General features: G+C 39.0%; 1 pseudogene; it reads right to left on the bottom strand.

Annotated features, from left to right (window-relative positions):
* Nucleotides 1-4,224: 4,224 nt before the first annotated feature.
* LOC114513470 lies at nt 4,225-4,365 on the bottom strand (annotated as a pseudogene).
* Between the last annotated feature and the right edge of the window lie 22,503 nt (nt 4,366-26,868).

Raw genomic sequence — 26,868 nt, 5'->3', positions numbered from 1 at the left:
CAGAATTTGAAATCTGTTCCTGTTATTATATAAATGTGGTTTGATTCTGGACAAGCTACTTGACCCATGGGGCTTCTATATCCTCATCTGTAAAATCTTTTTTATGTCTCTCTTGGGAAGAATAAAAGAGATAACACAAAAATACAATTTGGTAAAGTTGAATATGAATTCAAGTGAAAGTTATTATAATTGTCACAAAGGAAATTGAAGATAGGCTGTATGTACACTGGAGTAGAACTTAAAGTTTGACTTGTAAACACCAAAATCCTCCTTGCTTGAAAGCTTCCTCCTGGCTGCTGGACCATACTCAGTGAGCAGGGCAAACTGGAGACATATGAGTGAACATAGTCAAGATCAGCCAAGTCTAACCCAGATCAACAGAGCCCCATGGTCAACTCACAGACTCATGAGCTAATCTGTTGCTCTTTTAAGGCACTAGATTTTTAAGAATATTTTATGTATGTATTTTTAGGGAGAAGGGAAGGGAGGGAGATAGGGAAGGAGAGAAACATTGCTGTGTGAGGGAAACATCAATTGGCTGCCTCACACATGCCCCCAACCCCCCAACCAGGGACCTAGCCTGCAAACCAGACATGTGCCCTGACCAGGAACGGAACCAGTGATCTTTCAGTTTGCAGGATGACACACAACTTGCTGGGCCATACCAGTCAGGACAAGGCACTAGATTTTAAAGCAATGAATATTATGCAGCAACAGATAGTTACTATACCATGTCTCTTCTCTATTCTCTTGCTGCCTCAGCCAACCACAGGGCTAAGGGCTATGATCACAGCCTCCACATCTGTGTATTTTCTCTCCCAAAGGCCCACAAAGCCCTGTCCCCTGCCAATCCTCATTGTGCACATTAGGGAAAGAGATTATAAACAACACATAAGAAGTTACGTTCCCTTTTGGAGCAAGCTCAGACAGAAAATTATAAGCATCTGATGGGGGAGGGATCATGGAAATATTAAAATCTACCAGCCTTGCTATAAATTTGCTTTCTATCACTCCAAAATGATTTAAATAGGAAAATATAGAAATTAAGTGAATTGTGGAGCCAATTTTAATAGATCTGATGGAAATTTAACATTTTTCTCCATTTAGATACAAATAATTAATAGTTATTTTTGAGGACAGTTGCAACATAGTAACCAAAAGGGATTCAATGTAGATAGAATCTACAGTTTTGATGTGTTGATCACTTCCCTCCCCCCCTTATGACAGAGGATGGGGTGGGGGCAGCAAGACCTAAATGACCTCTCGGATAACATGTGCATCAGAGAAAGATAGACATGGTTATCGAAGCAAGTGAACAATGACCTTTTCATCTTCCTTCCTGTGAGATATCCACGTTCAGGGCATAAAACAACCTAGAATTTATACGGAGGAGTTCAGTTTTCCAGGTGCAAATCAGTTACCTGGCATCCAACTTCATTATCACCAGGAGAGAAGGAGAAGGTGCATCTACTTGTTGTTTTAGTAAGTTATGACATGGCTTCTAATTCGACAACAGGACATGTTGTTATCAAGCTGTTTTGCCTGTTCATAGGCATGTCAAAACCTCTCTCAAGGAGATGGAGACATCTTGCTCCATTGTGCCTCATCAAATGCATGTTTCAATTAGAGGTTAATACTTTCAGAAACCTTAAGATTCTTTTAATTGATGTGCACAAATTCAGAGGTATTCCAATTTTTTAACAAGTTGGTACCTTAAGTAGTTCCAATAAGGTTTCTTAAAGCTATATGAAAAATCAGACTGGAAAAAAACATTAAAACAATTTACAGGAAAAAGCTGAAATAACTCCTGACAGATGAGCAGTAAACAACATCTCCCAGATTCCCTAATTATCCTTTCCTAGTCCTTTGTAGTTTTCCAAAATATTTAGGGGAGAAGGAATAATGGTAAAAACATTGTCTTATTTTTAAATACTTGTCTACATTGGCTTTTGGTTTTTATTCACAAGTAGGTACTCACGATAATCATAGAGTCACTTATGCTCAGCACTGGAAGAGAGAGTAAAGATTGTATAGATCAACCACCTGATGTTTAAATCCCTTTTGCAACATCCAACTAAATGGCCATTCAATTCCTATTTGCATACCTGCAAAGATGGGGAGCATACCACCTTGCATAAACTCCATTACCTCTTTGGATATCCCTAACCACTTAGCAGGTCTACTATATATTGAGCTGAAACAAGTTTCCTAGAAATGTTTAACAATCAGTTATTGTTCACAGAATTATCAAATATCAGATCTGGAAAGGACTTTCTAGACATCATATTCCAATGTTTTCCAAACTGTAGAAACTGTTAGTGGGTTATAACATTCAATTTAGTAGGGAAAAACCAGAATTTTATAAAAATGAAATAGAATATCTGGGTATAACACCTGTAGCAAGGATATGTTTGTTTTGTAAAATTTTGTTTTACTTAAAAATATATGCATGTGTCTGCTGGGTCATATCATTGGTAGTTTTTTTTAATCCTAACCTAAAGATATATATTTATTGATTTGAGAGAGAGAAAGAGGAGGGAGAAAGGAGAGAGAGAGAGAGATCAGTTGTCTCCCATATATACACCCTGACTAGGGATTGAACCTGCAAACTTTTCATGCATGAAACAATGCTCCAACCAAGTGAGCCACCCAGTCAGGGCACCACAGGTAATTTTAAAGACTTCAAGAGACAGAGACACTGATGTAGATAACCCTCCTTTTGCAGATCAGCTGGTCTCAGAAAAGTAAAATGACTTGTCCAAAATGCCAGCTGGCCATGGGAACCATGCTGCTGGCATTCTCTTGACCTATATCTAGTGTCCTTTCTCCTGAAACATCAGATTCTTGGGGCCTTACTGAAAAAGTCTAATTTCCTTTCCATATATCAGTTTCTCAAATATTAGTAACCCTCTTGGCTCCCCACCGAATTTTCTCTTTTTTGTGAAAAATATTCCTATTTTTTAAAAAATGAAACAAAATGTTTTCAAGTCCTTCACATTCTCATTTGTCCTCATCTTTAAGTGCTTTGAATTGTCTCTCTTTTTTTCTGTGTTGTACTCAGAAGTAAAACAAAAAAAAAACATTTAATGTGTTAGTGTGGTATCATCTCTACTATTCCAGACACTCTGCTCCTATGAAGGCAATTTAGGTTTGTGTTATCATTTTGGGAAGCCATATCATGTTATTGAGTCTTACTGAGTTTATTTTCAATTCAACCACTTAGTCCCTTTTACTTATGAGAAGGAATGGAGGGGGCAAGTCAGGACAGCAAGGAAGGTAGAAAAGAAACTAACATTTAGTAAATGCCTACCATACCCCAGGGGCTTTCACAAGTGTAAATTCCCCTCTCACAATAACTTAGCATCTTTTCAACCGAAGTCAAAGATGGGAGAACAAGAAACTTGCCAAGATCACTTACCATGGCAGCACCAGGGATTGAGAAGGGATTTGAAAGTGGTCTATCATTCAATTACATGATCTAAATTCTCTGCATTTTGAAGTTAGAAGGTTGGTTGATAGGAACAAACGTGAGACAGGCACACCTCATTTTTCTGCACTTTGCAGATGTCAAATTTGTTACACATTGAAGGTAGGACTCTCTACCAACAAAAGAATGATGACTCACTTGACTGAAGACTCACTTGATTGTGGTGGTCTGGAGCCCAACCCACAATATCCTCGAGGTATGTCTGTGTCTTATTTTTCTCACTATTCAAAGGTGAAAGGGTTGCAGATGCCCCACCACTCAGTGTTCCGGTTAACATTGGATGGAGCTCTAATTCCACAGGCTGGTATTGTCTGATGACTCATTAAGAGTTTGCAGCTTCTAGGTCTAGTTTACTCATGCTTTCTCCCACTATTGTATGCCAACGTGGTGTGAACTATCACGCTGTACCTGCTCCTTCCACCATACATAAATCAGACTCCTCACTCGGTTTCAACAAGAAATCTGCTCAAACCATGTACTTTATCATGGTGTACTTCAAAATGCATTAAAATCTCCACAGTGACAATGGAAAGGGTATAACATGTGAGTTTAAGGGTAAATTTAATGCATATGATCCATAATGACAACAGAAAGTGTGTGTATAGTCTTCCTGTTTCACTGGCTGTATTTCACTGGTCCCCCCTCCCCAGCACAAATTAAAAAAAAAATTATCCTCTTTGGCATGTAAGGAGTTCTTACCCACAGTCAGGTCCCTTGGAGACCTTAGCTTCTCTCTTATGGAATCTACTTCAAACAAACAAAACATTCTCTTTTCAAGAATTCCCAGTGAATACAATTCTCTCCCTCTCATTATGCCATTATTAAACTGATAAGAACAGATACTACACTTGATCTTAGCCAAAAGGCCTAGAAGCGATCATTATGCCATTATTAAATTTCATATTATTATATAGTATTTAAAAGGGACTTTCTGCCTCAGTTTTGTCTGAGTCTACAAAAGCTGTAAAGGGTAAACTAGGCACCAAATACCCCAAAAGCCTAGAGAGAGGGATTAGAGCCCATAGGCAGAATGTAGACTATTCTGAGTGATCGACGGAGTCTGGCCAGCCTGCGACTACCGCCCACTATGAGGGCATGGAAGGAGCAGGCAGACTGCAGATTCTTCAGCTCATGGAGGGGAAAACCCCGGAAACATGGGCCAGACATGGCCGTATCTGCTAGACTTGGGCTAATAAGAAATTAAAAGTCACTGCTGAAAATGGATGTTAGTTTCAAGTCAATGTGGCCTTTCTTGAGGTGAATAGAAAGGGCAAAAGTTATGTTCAGAAATCAATACATTTTGAGTAATGAAGGTCATTGAGATCAGACAACATTTTTGTGAAGGACATTAAATCTGTGCAGTGAAATATCACATGACTCCAGATAAGGGGATGGGGTGGGGGTGGGTCCGGCCAGAACTCTAGAGTTAAGTATGAGCTAGGGGCAAGTAGGAAGGTCTGTAGATGCCTGACTGAGTATGTATGTGTGTGTGTTAACCTTATACTCAAAGGGTTTGAAAAATTGGAAAGACTATGCACCTTGTGAAAAATAGATTTCATTTTAAATATTTAAGAATGGGACAAATTATAAACACATGGGAACTTTTCCCTCTGTTATGATCTGTGAATTTGAATCTTAGCTACCTTTACGAACGAGCAAACATCACAAGCAATTGCCCTATTCATTGCCAAGGTAACATCTAGAAATCTCTGTTCTGTCCTCTGAACCACTATAGCAACCCAAGAATCTAATTTGGTGCCTCACAAATGATTTGTTCCATCTCCTGACATTTATTTTTAAATTCTACGAAAACACCGGCTCACAGAATGTTGTGTTTTTGTCCTCCAGTGTTTCTGCTGTTTCCCAGCTGTTTGAAACATGTTGTGTCTTTGAGTTCCTCAAACTACCTCCTGTGATGAAGATTACCTTAATTGCTTGTTTGTGGAACATTCAGTCAGAGACAGAATATGCTGTAACAATTACCAATAGGTGAAGGCTGACATTTTACATTCCTTCTTATTCAATTAGCAGTTCCTTCTGACTTCTTGTTTGGCTTTCTTTCTTTTGCCTTGAAGCCAGAAAATCCTTTGAAGTTTTGTGATCACAACTTCATCCCCCAAAAGGCCCACATCATGGTCAGAGAAAAGGCTTGTTTCCTTTCAAACAGCATTCCACAACCATTTGTCAAGCACCTATTACATGCCAGACACTAGAATATGTGGAGGGGATACAGATGTGAACTTATTAGATTGGGTCTTACCTCTGTGGTACCTGTGTTCCAGGGGAGGAAACAGAAAATAAACATGTAAAGAAATCAATCTGTGAGGTCACTTCACATAATGATAAGACTATGAAGAAAATAAGGGAGCAAACAATGTTATCTTTTTTGTTGTTTTCTCTCCCCAGAGATATTTTATGCATATATAAAAAGTACAAATGTATACTCTGGGGGTCTTTTTACACAAATGGTAGCATACAATATATACAGTGGACCCTTGAACAACATGGGTTTGAACTTAACTGGTCATTTGTACATGAATTTTTTTCAGTAAACATCTGTACTGTTTTGATACAAAGTTGAGGTTCCACTGATGTGGGGGGCCAAATGGCTACCCCTCAATGTTCAGCACCTCGGTGTACCTAAGTGTGGGTCTGTTTTTATCCATTGTGCTGAGCATTAAGGGCCTCTCTTAATTTTGAAAAATATGTTTTTTTAGGTTTTGGTAATTTTCTGGACTTACTTCAGTGAATATTTTCTTTCTTTATTTTTCTTCACTCTGTCTTTCTGGATTTCCTATTATCCACATGTTTCAAGTTCTTAACTAGTGGTCTTCCAATTTCATTAACTTTTTATACTGATTTTCCATCTTTGTCTTTTTATTTAGGTCTCAGAGATTGTCTCAATTTTACCTCTAAAGCTTTCCATGAGCAGTTCTTCCTCTGCTCTCATGTTTTTAATTTCACAAGCTTAAAGAAGATCCCTGAATGCTTTTGTCTTCTACCATTCTGTTCTTGGTTCATGGTTGCCATGCAGGCAGATAAGCCATCATCCCTTTGCCTCTTCTTACCATGGAAAGGTGAGCATGAGCCAGTCTGAATATAGCTATAAAAGAAAGCTGATGTAGGGGATTGTGATGGGAGACTGAGAGCCAAGGAAGCTTGGAACTATGACTAGTGCTGAGTGCGATTTAAATAATTAGATTAAAAATCACTGGGCTCGATTAAATTTGCTGCAATAGAATAGAACAACTTGTCTTCTCTAGTTGAGTGAGACATTCAAAGCCAAGCAAATATATGCAGTCATATAAAATAAGCCTTTAGGTTATATATATTCACCACATATATAGAATTAATTTGTACTGATTCTCCAATCACACCTCTTTTTATTATCTGCTTATCCTGGAAATTGTTGGGTGATGCCTGTCATGGAGCAGAGGAGCTATGAGAGACTCCTTCCTTACGGGAAACTAGGACAGAGATGGGTGGCTGACCACCAAGTATCCTGCTTCTCCTTTCAAGTGGCTGCTCAGCCAGGGAATACATCTCCCATCTCCTCCTTGCATCTTGGTAGGGTCATGTGATTAATTCTCCCCCAGTGTGTGGGAACAGACCTGATACCTGCCATTCCCACCTCCCTGCAGTGTTAATATCGAATATCGGATGCACATCCTCCATACTCATTCCCCTCCCCTGAAAACTTAGCTACAGGTAGTAATCAGCTTGGGTCCCTGTGTCATCACTTGGAGGAAAACTTCATTTCAAACTGAGTCATCAGCAAGAAAGAAACTTTCGATGTTGTGCTAAGCCATTGAAATTTTAGGGTTTTTTTTTGGTTATAATAGTCTATGCTGATAATACATACATAGACACATTTTTATCTATATACTTGAATAGCTGAGACTAATAGGAATATTCCTTGTATTATTAATATTGCCACCTGTGACAAAGATCACAAATATTCTTATGTCTAGGTACACATTAAATTTTGGAGGCACTTTTTACAAAGCTACTACAATAGTGCTGTATCCCACTGTAAAAACAAAACAAGTAAAAGCACAGTATATGAAACTCTAGACTCGTACCAATAGATTACTACAAGAGGATTATTCACATTACTGAGTCATCTATCTTATCACCAAAAAAATGTCAGGCTTCCTTAGGACATTTGGAAATACAATTTAACTTAACAAGACTGTATTACTTCCATGCAGGATGCCCCCACCCCCAGCTCAAGCTGCTCATGAGCTACGCAGTCCACTTGAAATGTGGTGCACCTGGGAACTGCCGCTCCAGAGGGCCAGGCAGGGCCAGTCTTGCACAGCTGACATTTCCTCCAAGCACTCATCACAATGAAGGAGACACTACAGGATAGTAGTGGGCATGAACAGTGACAATTTAAGCCACCGCAGGCTCAGAGCACCCGTTTACAGCAGATGGGACTTGGACTCTATAGCCCTTCTCTGGATTGTCCCTGGAAACCCCGATGTACGTTACTTTTTGGAACATCACAGAATGTGGTCACCTCAGTTCCCTTTCGGAGTCATCCAGGACATAGACTCCTAACATCTGTGCCCACTCGTCCCATAAGCTTGCTCCACAAAGAGCAAGCCCTTAGCTTTGGAGATAAATAAGAAAAGTTCCTTAGAACCATCTCACCTCCTCTCTCCACTTTTTGATACTCTTCTCTTGGGAGAGGCTGAAGAAGTAAAGGGAATTTCCAAATTCTAGTGGGACAATGGACATTCCAACTTTCCTGAAGCTTAGCAATAGATCAAGGCTAAGTGATGATGTGTGATTCTCATGATATTTCTAGAAATCTACCTATTATAATTCTATACAACTATTAATAGTAACAGGTAATATTTATTAAGCACTTACAACATGCTGAGTACTGATCTAGTGCTGTACAAGCATTAATTGATCTTATCCTCACAATTATTTCCTAATGTCTGAAGAGCCGTGGTTAGTTGCCCGATAAACGTTGACTGTTTTCATCTGGTCTACTTACACAGGTGGCCTCTCCTTGTCTTCGTGATTCTTCTGTCCTGGGGAATCTGTCCCGTTTCTGGGTTTCTGGCTCACAGGTCTTGCTCATCTGGCCTCTGAACAAACCAGGTTGTAACAATTAATTATAGTTGTTTTGATTCTCTGTTTCTAGTCACTGCCACATTCTCTCCTACACCACTCCCTTCCTTTCTACAGATCACTTATCTCAGCTGTAATAAAAGTAAATACCACAAACATTATTTGGTATTTGCAGAATAATTCTTCATAGAATCACAAACTTTTGGAACTAGAAAGAATGCCATTAAACTTTCTGCTTTTTTGCAGATATGGAAGCTTGGTCCAGAGAGATGTGGTTACTTGCCCTAGGTTAGTTGATTTAATTGTTTGGCTGGTACTATTCTTCAGGAAGTTACTTTCCAGTCCATTCTCACCACTCCATGCTCAGCAAATGAGAAAAAGGCCTTAATCTTAAAGCTTGTTTCAAGCCACAAAGTGGGTGAAAAGAAAGCCAGTCTCTCTCTCTTTTTCTTTATTTACCCATCTCTCTTTCTATCATCTAAAGAGCTTAGGTTTTTTCAAAGTGCACCTGGGTATAACTTTCACATGATCATACTGTCATATTTCCAACTAATATGGAGGTATCTATTGAAATGCCATGTCTGTCTACTTATAAATATTAAAAATGATAAAAATGCAGTGACTATAAAAATGCAGAGATTTTTGTGCATGTTGCTATTTAATCACAGAATTTTATGCATTTTGGAGTATTAATTCACATTTTGAAGGGTTAGAAGTTTTTTTTAATTTTATTTTTAACTAAAATTTACATTGAATATTATTTTGTATTAGTTTCAGATATACAGCATAATGGATAGACAATCATATACTTCACAAAGAGCCCCACCATTGTTTCAAGTACCCACCTACTACTGCACATAGTTATTATAATATCATTGACTATATTCTAAGGGTTAGAAGTTTTAAGATGTGTAAAAATGGTTGAACTATGTACAAGAATTCTAAGAAGTCATGAAAGAAATGCTAATAAGGAAAGATCAAGTAAATTATTAGATACTCACAGTGTTGATGACAATAAATATGGGTAGAAAAATTTAATAATAAAAGTAATAAACATTAAGACAAGTTAAATGCAATAGGTTTATCAAGAAGTATATTAAGCATATACTTAAGAGCATAATGTAGGAAATTTGCTAAAATTGAGAGCTAAAGAATGAAAAATTTGGGGACTAATCTTCAAATATATTGAATAAATTTCCTCAGTGTTATCAAGATGAAAAGGATTCTCCGGGCTCACTGTCTGAGATAGCCAGTCAATGATAAAATCATTGCACATACATGTGAAGGGAATAATCCACAAAGTATATACTAAAGAGCACAACTCAGCAATGACTTTCACATTGCAGGATGCCAGTATGAAGTCACTACTTGCACATGACCCAGATCATTTTCAAATAACTGGCTAGATAAACAAATACATCAATATTTTATTAATATCTATTAAGTTCTGCTGAACACCCATGTTATATATGCTGTATAGCTAAGTTATTGTTAATTCCCGTATGGAGAAACAAAGACTCCAGTGGGTGTTTGGCAGAACTACTGACCTGTTAAGGTTCCACATTCTTGAATTCTTACCAAGTCTAGAGTGACCTCAGAGTAAGAAGAGCTGAAAGAGAGATAGACAATTGGACCAGAAATATAGGTCACATAAAATTTAAGCTTTTTTTCCCCCTAGGGTTTTTCCCTACCTTTCTTGACCTCAGAATCAAGGCAGAGTTTATAAGTCAAATTTTAGGTGTCTTTGATAAACCTGAGGGCATACAAGGAAGTGGTAAGGGGGAGAAACCAGGATCATGGATGATCTAATGGCCAAGCCATAGGAGGAAAAATTGAAGAAGCTGGACTCATCCTTCAACAGAGAATAACAGTGCTCCTGCAATTTACCAGTGCCCGAACTGCACCCTGGGGATACAGCTGTGAGCAAGGCAGTAGAATGCCTTTCTTCATGGGATTACTTTTTAGTGGTAGAGACAGACAAGTGAATAGATGTTTTTAATGTAGTGCATTAATATTTAGAGCATGGATTAAGAGCAGAGTGCTATGGGAGGGGTGTCTGATTCAGCTTTGTGAGGGGGATGGTGGGAGATGAGTCTGAAAGGATGAGCAAGAATGATCCAATGGGTAGTAGGGAAAGAGGGCATTACAGGCAGAGGGCTAAGGTCCATGTGGGAGATCAAGATGGGTCTAGGAACTCAAAGTAATTCAGAGTTTGACAGACACTGTATAAATGGGAAGGAATGATGAGTGATGAACCTGGAGAAAGAAGCAAGGAGCAGATAATAAGGGGCTAACAGGGTTTAAAAAGAAGCTATCTGAGCTTTTTTATAAAAGATGTTACGTATGTTACAAATATTATCCAGGCTAATAATGTATTAAGAACGGGTTGGAGAAGGCAAGAGTGGAGATAGGGAGGTCTCCCAGGACACCAGGGATAATTCACAGGAGAGGATGTAATGGAAAAGAGCATCAGGAGGAATAAGCACTTACTAGATGTATTAAGGAGGTGCACTTGACACAGCTTGATGGTGGGTAATATGACAAACAGATTTCTTCAAATATGTGAAAGACTGGAATTTGCAGGTTCTTATGGGCCTATGGCAGAGGTGGGACTATTAAGTAGAATCAAGTTTTAAAAGTAGAAATTTCAAACGATGAGCATGGCTCAGCTGTGTAATGGGCTAACTTGGGAGACCATGGAGTCCTAATAATCACTAGACCCCATGGAGATTTCAAGTGAAAGCTGGGACAAATGCTTTTCAAGGATGTTTGAGAGTATACTATATGGCACTTGGCCAAGGTGATTTTGAATGTCTACTCAAAACCTGAGATTCTGTCGTGGTTGATGTGACACTATGAGACATCTGCCAAGACTGACTCTAGGCAAGCAAAATTGTCCTGATATTCACCTAGCAGCCTTGGCTTATAGGATCTACACTCTCTGTTCTGAAATGGTGATATTTAAGAAAACACAGAGGGAATTATGGTATTAAAACGTGCCTTTCTCTACTGAAGCCATTTCAAGCTTATGTTCTATGTCTGTGCACCATGGTGATTCCGGGATGCAGCGATGAGGTCAGGAATAGACCCAGACCTCCCAGCTTCTAATTCAGTGCACTCTGCCTACTGGATTTATTGATTCCAAATGTTGAGAGCTATTCAGCAGTTGGAGCAGACATGAACAGCATATACTCTATGAAGTTTCTTTACTTTGGTATCTGCCAGATGTTGCTGAGACAACATGACATCAACCGGATAAAACACTGAGGGAAATTCCACAGCAATCAAACTACAGCGTGGATACATCAGTTGAGACAATGAATCCTGATCTGAGGAAAAACAAGTGCATTCATCTCTGGATCTAATGTGCTTTTCATTTTCTTACAGATTCTCAAGCCTCCAACTCATATTGAGATTTTCTCAATATTAGAAATATTGGTCATCAAGGAACATGTATAAAGGACCCATGGATAAAGACAAGGGGATAGGATTGAATGTGGGAGGTTGGGGGGGGGGCGGTGAGCAGGGCAGTGGAGATTAATGGGGGATAATAGGGACAACTGTAATTGAACTATAGTAAAAAAATGAAATGGTTCATATTCTACCCTCTATGCCCAATTCATAATAGTTGCTTTGCCCTATACTATCTGAATCTACAAACTTTTATCACATTTATTTTAACTTGGGCATAATTAGATAAAGTGTGTGTGTGTGTGTGTGTGTGTGTGTGTATCAATAAGCTCATTAAAACATGACCATTCCATGACACAAATCTAGGCTTTGGAAATATTATAATCTTTAACAATTTTTAGGGAACTGTCACTATCTTTACTTTATGAGTCTTTACCAGAAGGAGAATTTGCCTTCCATTCAGGTACCAAAATGCTATCCTCAACCTCTTTAGCTGCTACGGTGCAGTCACAGGGTCAAGTCTACCACAGAAGGTGTCCCAAACTTTGAAACAGAAGCTAGTAGAGACCAAGAAACACTCATTCTGTGGCAGTGGCAGGACAGCAAAACTGAATTTCCAGGGAAGTGAGGGCAATGAGGGTCATTGTGGTCCCCAGTACCCCCACCAGCAGGCTGGTGGAATAAGCCGCAATATTTAGAAACTGGAGGCATTGGCAATGGTGACCTCATCAGTTCTTTGAGTAGATGTGGGATGTTGTCCCTCATTACAGTATTTGTGAGTCCAGTTGTCATTCTTTCCTTGTGATCATGTGAAGTACCTAATATTTTTGTAGTAAATTCAATTTCTGCTTCAAATCAACCAGAGGTGACTCCTGTTGCTGAAATGAATAATCCTGATCAGAAGAGAACAATGCAAAGGGATAATGTGCTCTAATGATTTAAAGAAAAAAGTTACATCAACAGTGTTTCCTCTGTTTACTGTTAAACTCTCTAATAAAATAGTTCTTCACATGATGTATAGGAGACAGGAAAAAGAGAGTTGAGTGTAACTGAGTTGCTTACTATTCTATTATTTTCAGTGGGCAAGGGTTCAGGAAGTGATGCATGGCATGGAAACTAATTCATACTACAGTATAAATTACTCTATGACTAATTTGCACTTGAAAATAGAAACTTGTATTTCAACCAAATCTTTAATTAAGGCACAGTGAGGAGATTTTTAGCAAGTTAATTGGGCAAGTTATTTCATTCCACTACAAATATATTAGCTACCCAGAAAAGAATTCTGTATAGAAACATTTATGAAGAGAGAGATGGTGACACAGGGAGAAGCCTCTCATTTCCCCTAGAAAGTCCTTTGCAGAGCTTTCTCCAGAAAATAGAGTCAGGCTGCTGCATATTTAAATATCCTGGGGTAAAACCACGAAATTTCCATGCCCCAAGAGAACTGTAGGAGAGTTATTCTGTTGACACCTTGACTGCCTAGAGTGAATTGTGGCATGAAGGAAATAGTGTGATCACTATTCTTCTCCAGATTAAGCTATTTGTTTTATGTGCTTGTTTAGTTAGGATCATCAGCATTTACTGAAAAAATAATGTAAGAATTATTGTTGTATGTTTGTAGTTAGTCTTTTAGTTACAGATCTGTCATCTGTTTAAATAGGTTTTTTGTTGTTTTTTTTTTGTCTTTGTCGGAGGTGTTAATGTATGAAAAGATACTGGCAGGATGAGGTCCCTGGGGATGAGGCAAATATATTTTCCAAGTTCAATTCTGCCTAGTTAAGGCAGAAATCCCTAAGCAAAGGAAAGGTCTTGAATAAAGCAAGGCACATTGGTCATTGTGTTTCTCCCACAGGGGTCATTAATCCCCATTTGGTCTTTAGTTTCTTCTAGTGGAATGATTAAAGAAAACTTTGATCTCATTCATTTATTCATTCACTCATTCATTTAACAAAAATGAGCACTTGCAATGTGCCAGATTCTATGCTAGGCCTTGAGTACATTCAAAGATAGGGTGAGACACACCCTGTATCTCTAGTGGCTCAATACCCAATTCTGGAAAGATGTTTAGGCTCATATATGCTACATGGTAGTTGGAATTTTTTAGTTACGTGCACTAGAATAGCTTTAAATTTTGCTACCATTTTAGGAAGGCACTGGAAAGACTTCAGGGTTTGTGCTCACAGTGGGGGAATTACTCATAAAATTCTCATTAGTGCAAATGGGAAAGAGGTGTAAATCCACAGTGATCTAGCTGAGAAAACAAACACTCCTTCTTTGACTTCTGTTGTTTGTTTCTATTTGTTCTGGGTTGAGTCAGGGAAATAATCAGGAAAATTATACATGTTCAATTGCCCAGTTACTCCAGAACCCTTGGAGTATCTAATCACAGTTAATAATTAAAACAAAGCAAGGAGACTGGAATGCTGAATTTAAGTACTGTCAAGAGGGAAAGAAACCATTTGAAGGGGAAAGTACGAGGTGTGCTTTGTGGTTAATAAATTTTTACAGACAGAAGCATGGGCTACAGAGGGAGAATGTTGTTTTAAAGTGGATGTGGATTATGGCAGATCAATCAATAAATATATATTAAGCTCCTATTGTGTCCCTACCTCTGTATTAGGCCATATGAAGGGCAAAGGATACATTTCACAGTCTTTTGGAGGAGATAGAATCAACAAATTATATGCGATTGAAAGAGAGACTGGAACTGGTGGTTTAAAAATGGAACAGGACATTTGAAATAAAAGCATTGACAGAAATTGCAGGACCTGTGGTCATAGGTCCTGATATCACTTATTCAGGTATTACAAGCTATGCTGCAGCCATAAATAACCATCGTAGCTTAGTGGCTTATAACCACAAATGTTGTGGACCCTTTTCATGTCTCCTTGCTCTCAGATCCAAGCTAGTGGAGCAGCAACTCTCTTGAACATCGTTATAAAGGGAAAGAGAAAGCTCTGTAGGGTCAGGGACTGATAAACACTCTTACAACTCACTGGCAAGACCTAGTTGTGTGGTCCCATTCAACCACCAGGAGGCTGGGAAACATAATCCTGCTATCTGCCCAGAAAGCAGAGAGCTGGAAATACTAGGTGAATGGCACTAATGACAATGACATTGAGATCACCAGACAGAGTGTTCAAATGATGTCACATTAAAAGTCAGGTTCAATGTGATGCCCCTCCCCTGTGGGAGATTTTATGGAAGGGCTAGGCGTCCTTATACTCAGGCATGTGTTAGAATTCCCTGGAGGGCTTATGAAACCATAGATCCCTGAGTCTCACAGCATGAGGGGTGGGGCCCCCAAAGTTTCAGTCCTGTCAAGTTCCCACGGAGTACTGATGCTGCTCATTTGGTAACTGCTCTTTGAGAATCACTGATTTAAGAAAGTCCAATGGAAGGTTCTTCTCTCAAGCTTCAGTAAAACCTTACTAAATGTTAGGACCTGATTTGTGTTCTGGGCAAGTTATTTCATTCCACTACAAATACATTAGCTACGCAGCTAATGAATGGATGGAAACTTCAGATACTCTAGCTGGTGGGACGGTTGCTTTTGGGAACCACAGGGTCCCCACCCAACCTCATCTGGTGACGTTGGAGTCTGCCTTTTTCCTTTGTCCTTTGGATGCCTCCTTATGGTAGAGGCTACCTTTCTTTCCCTGGCTGAACGATTCCAGAAACATTTATTCATATTCCATGACCAAGAAAATAGAACCCAGAGAGAATTTACTCCTCTTCTTCCTCTAACGTCAGTTTTCCAAGTCTTCATTCCTTCCCATGGGAGCCTCCTTTTCTCAGGATCATTGATGATTTAAAAATATCTGTGTCCTAACCCTGGCTGGCATAGCTCAGTGGATTGAGTGCGGGCTTCGAACCAAAGCATCGCAGGTTCGATTCCCAGTCAGGGCACATGGCTGGGTTGTAGGCCATGGCCCCCAACAACCGCACATTGATGTTTCTCTCTCTCTCTTTCTCCCTCCTTTCCCTCTCTAAAAATAAATAAATAAAATCTTTAAAAAAATAAAAATATCCATGTCCTTGTTCGGATACCCTGATCTAGACTCACAAATGAGTGGCCTCATAGCGCAATCACCTCAGAAAACAATAATGTCACACCTTTACAAAAGATAAACAAACAGGAGGGGAGGCATGGGAGGCCATTTCCATTGCATCTCTCCCTCTGTATTAAAAAGAAAGCATGGCTCCTTTCATTTTAAATATTTTCTTAAATCTGGGCTGTTTAGACTTATGTACCGAACAAGACCAGATGTGGGTCATTAGCCCTTCAGCTCAGGTTGAGCTGCGCCAAGCCCATCCAAGTTTCTTTTTGTTGCCCTCCCTCCAGGTCATCTTACTTGTCCTTCCTGTACTGTTCTGATTTTCGAACTTCTGACTTCCTGTGAACATCAGCCTGAATGGGAACATGCCTAACTGCTGGGGAACAAGCAAGGGGGAGGCATGGTACCATCCAAAAGAGACATCAGAGTGCCCATAGAAGTGTGTCTCTGACTCCAGCACACACCCTCTGCATAATCACACTGGCTCAGCAGAGTCACTATGAGTCTGACCTCTGCTTGACATTTGCATGGATGTCTGTCCCATTTGAGCCAACTTCCAGAAAAAGGAATACCTGCCTGGAGGTGAATTCAAATCTCTACCTCCTTCATGCAATTCAGAAAAGTGTAGTTTTGAAATGGCAGTTTCCCCAGCTCCTAGCATTCCTGCTAAGGTTTCAAAATCTTAAAGATGTTTGAAACCAGAGGTCAAGCTCAACATACCACATGCTCCTCTTTCTCAATAGTCTTTTCAAATAAAATAAAATAACAGCTTTTATTCTAAATATAACTTAGAAATAGTAGCTCACTCCTGTGATAGCAGCAGAAAAAGCACCACTTTTGCTTTCTATCATGTGGTCTATTTCTTCTCCCAGCATCTCTACTAGAGTGGCATTGGTGCATTTGTTAAAATTGATGAACTTACATGTGCACATCATTGTCACCCATAATCCATAGTTTACATTAGGGCTCACTCTTGGTGTTGTACATTCTACAGGTTTTGACAAATATATAAGGATGTGTACTTACCATTATAGTATCATACAGAATAGTTTTACTGCCCTAAACATCCTCTGTGCTCTGCCTGTTCATCCTTCCTTCCCGCCAATGCCTTCCAACCACGGTCTTTTTATTGTCTCCAGTAGTTTTGCCTTTTCCTAGGATGTCATAGAGCTGGAATCATACAGAATGTAGTTTTTCAGACTGGTTTTTTTCACTTAATAATGTGCATTTAAGGTTCCTCCATGTCTTTTCATGGCTTGATAGCTCATTTCTTTTTAGCACCAATTGTCTGGATAGACCACAGTTTATTTACACATTCACCTACTAAAAGAGATCTTTGTTGCTTCCAAGTTTTGGCAGTTAAGAATAAAGCTGCTATAAGTGTCTGTGTGCATGCTTTTATGTGGACATAATTTTCAACTCCTTCAAGTAAATACCAAGGAGCATGATTGCTGGATTGTATGGTGAAAGTATGTTTAGCTTTGTAAGAAGCTGCCAAATTGTCTTCCAAAATGGCTGCACCACTTTGCATTCTGAGCAGTAAGGAATGAGGGTGGTCGTTGCCCCACGTCCTCGGCAGCGTTTGGTGTTGTCAGTGTTTTGGACTTTAGTCATTCTAATAGGTAGGTTGAATATTATTCTACTCATTATTGTTTTAATTTGAATTTCCTGATGATATATGGTGTGGAACATCTGTCATATGCTTACTTGTCACCTGTATATCTTCTTCAGTGAGGTGTCTGTTAAGGTCTTCGGCACTATTCTAATATTTGAAATTAGATATTCTAATTATTTGTTGTTGGTGTACGAGTATAGAAATGCAATTGTCTAATTTCTAGTTAGTTCTAATGTTTGTAGACTTTTTTGAGTTTCCTATGTAGACAATTACAAATAGATACTGACAGTTTTTTTTGGTCCTTTCCAATTAGTATATGTTTATATTTCTTTCTTTTCCTGCTGTGCCTCCAAGAAAATATTGAAAAGAAGGAGTTATTCTTGTCTTATTTTTGATAGAAAAGATAATGATTTTAATATTGCACTATTGCCTATAATATTTATGGTTGATACACTTTATCTCTCTTCCCACTTTAATGTTTCTCTCATGAATTAATTTTAATTTTTGAATGCTTCCTTTATGTCTATTGAGATGACATTTTCTTTTTTTAATCTTTTGATATGGTTCATTACAATAATGACTTGTATATGCCAAATCAAACTCAAATTTCTGGAATAAATCAACTCAGTCATAATGTATTATTTATGTTATAGGATTTAGCTTGATAATATTTTTATTTATAATTTTTCATTGCTGTTTTTCAATGAGCTAGGCTTATAATTGTCTTTTCCTGCACTATCAGTGTCTTGTTTTTATATCATGAGTATTAAGATTCATATGTGTGTGTTTATGAAAGACAAACAGTATTAACTGAGATTATGGCTGATTAAATTAAATGTGGTTATGTTTTCAAATGATATTCTGCATTTTCTACTTTTCAGCAATGGGAGAAGATTATATATGATCACAAATCACTCATGAAAACAGATATAATTACAGACACGCACATACAGCCTACCACAGGGTTTGACTGTTGATCCCAAGACACAGGATTGTCTACGCTTTATCCCAGATTTAGGGTGCTCCCAGGTGTGGAGAATAAAGATGGAAAGGCCAAGCTCTTTAGGAATCATCAAAACTAATGTGGAATGTAAGATGCACTGTCTAAGAAAAATGCAGATTTGGAGACGCAGGTTTAAATATGTAGTAACAAGCTGTGTGTCCTTGGTCTAGTCCATTTAATTCCTCTGAGCCTTAATTTTCTCACTTGCGGAATGAGGAAAATAATTCATACTCACTTCTATTTCATAAACTTGTTGGCATTTTGTAAGCATAGTGAATGTGAAAGTGCTTTGTTGCCAGAGTCCAGCCTCAGCAGGGTCTCAGGGTCCCCGAAGGATGCACAGCTACGGCGAAACAAATGGGTTGAGACACCGGGTGGGGTGCCGGACGACAGCCAGGCTTTTTGGACCCAACTGACTCACCTAGAAAAATCAATCTTTATTTTTATTGGGGAGGTTATACAACATTCAATGCATAGTGTGATTATTAAAACAGAAACGGTTACCACAGAAATAATTTCTAAAAACACAGAAGGTTTTACAAATCAATCATGTTAAACAAAGAAATAACTGAAAAGTACAGAAGGTCCCACAGATCAACCATATTAAACAAAGGTTATTTTGACCAAGAAGGTCATTAATCAGATAGCCAACGAAGCCATATGGGCACAAACTTTCAGGTGCCAATTAGTAACTAGGTATCTATTAAGATTCCAGGAATTGGTCTAAATTAAAAGGGTGCAAGGGGTGATTTATAGATATATAGAAATCAACTATTATCCATTAAGGTTAAATTTGTCTTGGTTAGGTAACTGGTTTTTTGCCTAGGTTTTTTGATTTATACATCTTGGGGGGGCCATGTTTTGTGTTCGTTTCCATGTATTAAGATTATTATTTTCAACTAGAACTCCTTGCTTCTATACACTCCTGTCCAGGGTATGGGAGGGGTAGTGGCTCTAATAAATCTTAAGCTTTCAAGTGGTGACTCCCTAAGAAACATTCCTAGCAACAGCTTCCTTCAGCTTTCTGGCAGTTGGTCTGTCCATAGTTTAATTTTGTCCTTAACTTCCCAGGTGGGGGAAGCAGGCAACATTAGGGTTGCTAGGGGTCTCTATTCTGTGGTTAGCAAGTCATTTCGCACAGAATCAGAGGCATTGTGCAGATTTTTTGTTATAACACACAGGTATCCCAAAATCTTACCACCTATTGCTAGCAGGGACAGGCATACAGGAGGAGATAGACAGGAGATCTGGCCACAGTCGCCTCTGCTGTGCAGATGTGTCTCATCTGACCCGACTGTGTCAAAGTTCAGCTGTTGGTCGGCTCCCAACACTTTATAACTTAATTTGCCTTAACATGTATCATATGAATATGAATGTGTAGACATATACACATTGTCTGTGTAGATAAAGAAAATCAAGAGAAAACAACTTAAGGGACTCAAATAGAAGCTGGTAAGGCTTTATCCAGCTGATTCCTTGATTCAGGGAGCATCCGAAGACCTGGTGACTCCCCAAGGGAAGCAGGATCAGAGTTTCATAGGATTGGAAAAGATGAGTGTCTGTCCTCATGGTTTTGGCATAGGAAGCTGTTTGCAACTTTCACTGAAACTCATGGTTGGGGCCATTCCTGTTCTGTGCTCCTTGTTCAATAACCACCAGAATAATATTTTCCAAGAACTGTTCATGCAAACTTGCAGTGTATTGGTTAGTCAAAGTCCATAACATAGAAAATGTAGTAAGGCCAAAAAAAAAAAAGGAAAGAAAGACAGAAAAGGGGGTAAGGGAGAAACAGGAAGAAACTAGGAACTTTCCACTGTTTGTGTTAGTCCTTCCTAAGAAACAGATACATATAGGTAGATACAGATCACTAAATAAATTGATATAGAAAGTAAAACAAGAACAAATTTATTAACATATATGAGGTCTGTTCAGAAAATGTCCAACTATTGTTAATATAATGAGAATGGTTTGCATGACATTGATGTAAGCTGGCAGCCAAGAAGAGTGGACTGGAATGCGCATGTGTGAACAATGATGACTTCACTGCACTAGTCAGTGGGGGCAGTAGACGCTGTTGAGTGAGCATGTGTACTGTGTGGCCGTCACATTCAAAATGACTGAGTGAGTAGAGTAACAAATCTTCATCAAGTTTTACATTAAGCTTAAACTTCCTCTAGGGGAAGCTATTTCCATAATTCAGAAGGCTGCAATGCACGTTTACCATGACAATGCACCCACTCATGCATCACATCTTGTGCAGATTTTTTGGTGAAACATCAAATCTCCCAGGTGACTCAGACCCCATGCAGCCCAGATTTGGTGCTCTGCGATGTCTGGCTTTTCCTAAAACTAAAATCACATTTGAAAGGGAAGAGATTTTAGACTGTCAATGAGATTCAGGAAAATACGATGGGGCAACTGATTGCAATTGAAACTGCATGAGGTTCCAAGTGCCTACTTTGAAGGGGACTAAGACATCATTGTCCTGTGTACAATGTTTCTTGTATCTTATATCTTCTTCAATAAATATCTCTATTTTTCATATTACATGCCTGGGTACCTTCTTGTAAGTCAACACTCACTAGTTTTCTCACATCATACATTCCAACCCTCTGCACGCATCCATCTCACTGTGGCTCTGGGAAGGAAGAATAGATGTTTTGCATAACATTTGTTGTAGTGATTATATACAATGGTAAAGGAACAATAATAACCAAAACCTCAAAGATGATAAAGAGTCTTAGTTGATTTTACAATAAAAGGGTGGGTAGGGGGAGAGATACAAGTTGTGAGAATTGAAATTTGGAAAGTTTTGAGGTATGAGAAGTGAAGAATGGGAAAAAAGTTTTGAGGATCAGCCATCATTCCTGTGAATGATAATGAGAAGGAAGACTTGGGGAGAGAAAAGTTTAAGAATGGTATTTCATGTGTAAAGGCTCAATAGACTAACTAAAGACAAAGTATTTAAGTTACTTTTTGTCTGCTAATCAAAACCAACTGTTCCTTTTAATGTGACACTATCCTGAGACTGGACCACATGGGGACCCAGTTAAATTTAGGTTATTCGTGAAAAAAATTTGCTTTGGGACTAGAAGGCTTAACAAAACACAGCATATAAATTTACTGATTTTTCTTTTTTTACCTAGGACATTATGCAGATATTCGTCTGTGATACAGAGACAAGAAGAGACAAGTTTCACTGAATTATTCCCATTGGTCATTATTGTTAATTAAAGCAGAGTTATTCAGTACAAATACAAGAAAAGAATTTCCCCCTGATCTCCCAGTTTCTCCCTTGTGGTCGAAACCTCACCAAAATAACTTTTTTTTCATGTTTTTAAATATCATTACATGCTCAAGGGTTTTCCTTTTACTTACCTTTCCCCCTGTCTTTTCTTTCTCCTACAGAAGAAAAGGTATTGAACTTTAAAATGTTGGGAGAAGGGAAGAAACACAAGGAAAGAACAGGGTTTTGTCATGCTGAGCAAATACAAGATGGAATGGTGAAGCAGGCTCTGTCTTTCTTCTACCCATTTAACCTTGGCATGCACCATTCTAGTGCTTCCCCAAGCTCCTACTGCCAGCCTGCACTTGCGACGTGATAGCTGTCTCTGGGTCTTAGATCGGGAGGACCAGAAGACTTGGGTAGTTAATGCCTCTGAGAACAGCTCAGTCAATGATGGATGGGGTTCGGTGAATGAATACTACAACTTTCCTCTCCTTGCTGGGAATAACTCAAAAGCTACACTCTCCATAAGCATCCTTGCTGGATTGAGCCTTTTAAATTTGATTGTGAATTTGCTTGACATTATTCCCATTTTCACTGCTATAGGACCTTAGCAGAGCTTTCTGGGATCACCTCCTATATAAACTATGTGCACTCGTAGTCTGATCTTAAATTCTGCTTCTGGGGGCAGCCATCCTGAGACAGATGAGCCCGATAGGCATTTGAAAGAGGAGTAAGAACATCAAAGACAAATAGGCTCTACTTCTGCATTGTGCCTCAGTTCAGATCTTCTCTTTTGCCATGACAAGCTTTTGCAAGCACAACACTGTTGTCCTGGATACGCAAATTGAAATAAAAGGGCAGAATAACTGCATGATGAACATCTAATGGATCAGATGCCACAATGAAAAAGACAATGACTTAGAGGGAAGTTTTGTACCCTTTATAGCACTCTGAGAATAAAAATCCATTTCTGATTGATTTCTTTCTTAACATGCCATTCTCTCCCCAACATCCCCCCACCACACACACTTGAATAATTTAGGCAGTTATCTACCTCAGGTTCCAGGCAATGTGACTTTGACCTGGATTGTCTTCCAGAAAACCTTGACAAGAGATGCATTTTGAAAGATTTTGTACCGTGTCAGCACTGTATTTAGTGTTCCAATAGTCTGTCAGAGGTTCTGCTCCCAGGGTGCTGGAGAGAGCAGTCAGAAAATGAATAGTCGGGAGACTGCCTATGACAGTTCATGTTCAATATTTTGAAGCTCCAGAGATGGTAAAAAATAATTCCTAATGATCATAGGAAACTATGATACTGGTGGAATACCTTTACATGTATAATGAAAAATAGTATCCTTTGTACCTCACTGATTTTCAATGTGTGATGTTTTTGAGCAACCTTGGGCCTAAGTTTATCTCCCTTGCATTTTTGAAAAAAATAAAAAAAAGGAATATACATAACCAGATTTCAGGGTGCACAATCCACCATTAACTGTGTATCCAGGTGGAATTTAAAAGTGGTACCATAATAATTTCCTGAGGATATCCACAGCTGCCTTTCTAATGCTTCCCTTTCTCCACCAGCCCTTACTTACTGCCTTATAGTCTTTATTTTGGTACCTCTCTCCTGCTTCAAGAGTGGGCTCTTCTACGAACATGGCTTCATCTTAGTCACCTAGATTCCAGACAGTAATGACTACGTAGTCTGTGCTCAATAAATAAATGGTTGTTCAGTTGAGTTTTTAAGACGTTCGTGCACCACCTGAAAGTAAATAACTGAAATGGTAATTTCAAATGATTTCACCTTCTCAGGAAAGCAACTGGCTATAGATCTTTTCTTTCCCAAACTGTTAATTTTCAGTTTGTGCAGTTGGTGTAAAACACTGCAGTTCTTGAGTTCTTAGTAATTATTCTATGATTTGGACTTTTTACTATTTAATATTCCATTTCCTCTACCTCTCTTCATATTTAATAGTATTTTACTGTATTTCCAAAGAATGTTTAGAAGGGAATGTTTAGAAGTCTAAAAAGAATTGACATAGAGAGTAAAAATGATTAAAGTTGCAAGAAAGGAAGAGCGAATTTTAAGGGCAATCTAATGTATATTTATGAAAATTTGCATGAATTCAGTTGCATTTAATCAACATTAGTTTAGAATTTACTGTTAGTTTTCAAAGAACAAGTATCCTGAAGGATTAAAAGGTTAATAATAGTTCTCAAGATGCAACTAAAAACTTTAAAAAGCAATCATCTTTACAGAGAACAATAATTGATGGGAGTGGGTAGAGCAGACTTTTGTAAATATCATGTTTAAAAAATGATGCTATATTTGGAAAAATATAGTATATATGTATTTATATGATGTGAAAAGGAGATAGGCAAAGAGAAACCTAGAAGATACCAGAACTATAGGTAGAATTAGGAAGAAAGTTTCCTTTTTATTTTATATCCTTTCTTTTGTAATTTTTAAATGAGGTTATGCATTATTTGATAATAAACATCTTTTAAAAAGTAGAATAAATAATTCTCAGCCCTCAGAGACCTTAAAATAACCTCACAGAATGTTAATGCATGTTCTGTACTGTGACAGATCAATCCAGAGAAGGCTGACACTAATTTCTTCTCTTCCTGTGTGTCCGTCACTCCACCCACCAAGAGATAGAGCTGATTTCTCCTACACCTGTGACTTGCAATGAATATCATGCTGTGCCTGATGCCCAGCACATGGTAGGGTCTGGGTAAATATTGATTCTCATCCCCTTCTCCACTCCTCGTGTTATGGGAGCAGAGTAGCCTTCTTATTCATGCCAACAAACAGTATTAGTAGAAGGAAGAAAGAGAACTAGCTGGAAACAGAGACTGAGAGGGGTCTGAAAAATCTCATACCAGAAAACAAATCCGTGAAAACTGGGCCTTGTGCAGAACATAGAAATGCTGGTCAGGGTCATTCTGGGGCCCCACTTAGATTTTAGGCATATTCCCCCACAGGCCTGCCTAGGATCTTAGTTTTCTGAGACTGCAAATACTTAACATCCCTATCACTCACCACCCCTCTTACATCTCTCCATCTTTGATTTGTGTCTTGTCTATTCCCAGACACTCAAGATGCCAAAGAAAGTGAGAGGCAGCTCGCTACAGGGATGTGTGCACATGCCCGTGTTCTAGAGTCCGGGCTGAAGGTTCCACTGCCAGAACTGATCCATCATTTGGTTTTGTTGGGGGAGGGGAGATGTTCGTATAAGACCTGTTGATTTTTTCAGGGTACAGCTGACTAGTACAAAGGCCCATGAATTTCCAAAAACTTGCCCTTCAAGGGGAGGAGCTTCATGCAGAATCTCCAGGTGAAACACAGACCAGGGGAGTCATGCACATGAGGACAATCTCTTACTCTGATGAGAAGTGAAGTATATTTGTGGGGATTTTGTTCCAGGACTCAAAAATTATCATCTCTCTCAGCATTTAATACACAGCAACAGCTGATGTAGAATCCTGGGTCTATGTTTTGAAGCTGTACAACCCCACTCAGAATATTTCATTTTGAATCTCAATGTTTTCATCTGAAGAGTGGAGATAATATCTGCCATATAGTGCTACTGTGAGTGTTAAATTTAAACATGTGTGGTAAGTACCTGGTACAAGGTGGGTGCTCTACAAATATTTGTAAGATAAAGAAAAGGTTATGTGAGTGGTACTCAGTAAATACTGTCACTCCTCTCACATTGAAGGAAGGCAGAGAGCAGGGGGGGAGAAAGATGTGTTTCTATCAATATTCATTCAGGCCCCAGGGGTCTACACTTAAAAGTTCCCAGGATTCAAGCCAATGAAGTAAATGAGGCTCAAGTTCTTCCATGTATCTCACATTGGGAGCTGGTATCTGTGGTCCTTCCATGAGCATCTGGCTGAAATAATGAATACTTTAGTCAAGAAAGTATGACTTTTAAGGCTAGGTTATAAAAGACCATGCAACTCTTCCTGGCTTTCTTAGAAGACTTGCTAAGGGGTATGGGAGGTGGTAAAGGGGAATGGCTATTGCGTAAAAAGTCTCACTCTCCTCAGTTGCCACAATGCAGAAGCCACCTGTCCAATCTATAGCTCTAGCTGGTCCCCCAACAAACAGCACCTGCTTCAACTGCAGCTGTGTGAGTGGCCATCTTGAGTCCCCAGCCCAGTCAAACCTTCAGATAACTTACAGCACAGTCAACGCCTGCCTATACGCTGGAGAACAAGATAACAATGAAGGGTTCTGTGGTCTCAGAAATAAATTCACCAAATCAAGACTTAAATAAAATGGTTATTTTGACCCACCAACTTTTAGGGGAAATCTTTTATTCAGCATAGATGTCACCAGCACAGCCAGGCACCAGGGCCCATGTTGAGTTGGAGAATGTATCTTATCTAAAACAGGCAGCCATTACTCAGCTCGTACAAGTGTTGGTTGTGCTAGAGGGTGTGGGCGAAAAAAGGGGCTACATACTAGTCTTGACAAGCTCAGGGGAGGCCTTACAAACTCAGAGACCTAAAGTAGCCACATAGAATGGTCTGAAATGAAAACTTCCTAACTAAACGGGAGTCATGGTGGGTAGTCATGTCCTAGGCTGGTATCTTCCTTGAAAAAGGACAACATTTACCCTAACTGAGCCCGTCGGTTATCTTTTTGCATCTATGATAACACACCATTCAACTGTCAGAGTAATCCCCTTTTTCCAGACCCGTCAGGGCACAACCTCTGACTAGAACACAGATCACAGAACCCCTCACGGTTAGCTTGCTCTCCTGCATACCATCTCTGTGTTCTGTAAATGCTAATTATTAACTATCCTATACACACCAAAGAAGTGTGTGCCTATCCATCTTACTTTTCATTTGATTGGAGATTTCCCCACTTTGTTTTTTTCAGCCTCCTTAATCTATCACTGGTGGATTTCATGTAAACACCTTATGTCTTCTTTTTTGATTCTAATGTATAAAATAAGGTGC

The sequence above is a fragment of the Phyllostomus discolor genome, chromosome 3, assembly GCF_004126475.2.
Source record: "Phyllostomus discolor isolate MPI-MPIP mPhyDis1 chromosome 3, mPhyDis1.pri.v3, whole genome shotgun sequence".
Taxonomy (NCBI): domain Eukaryota; kingdom Metazoa; phylum Chordata; class Mammalia; order Chiroptera; family Phyllostomidae; genus Phyllostomus; species Phyllostomus discolor.
The sequence above is the reverse complement of the archived record's forward strand: the minus strand, read 5'-3'. Positions and strand labels throughout refer to the sequence as shown.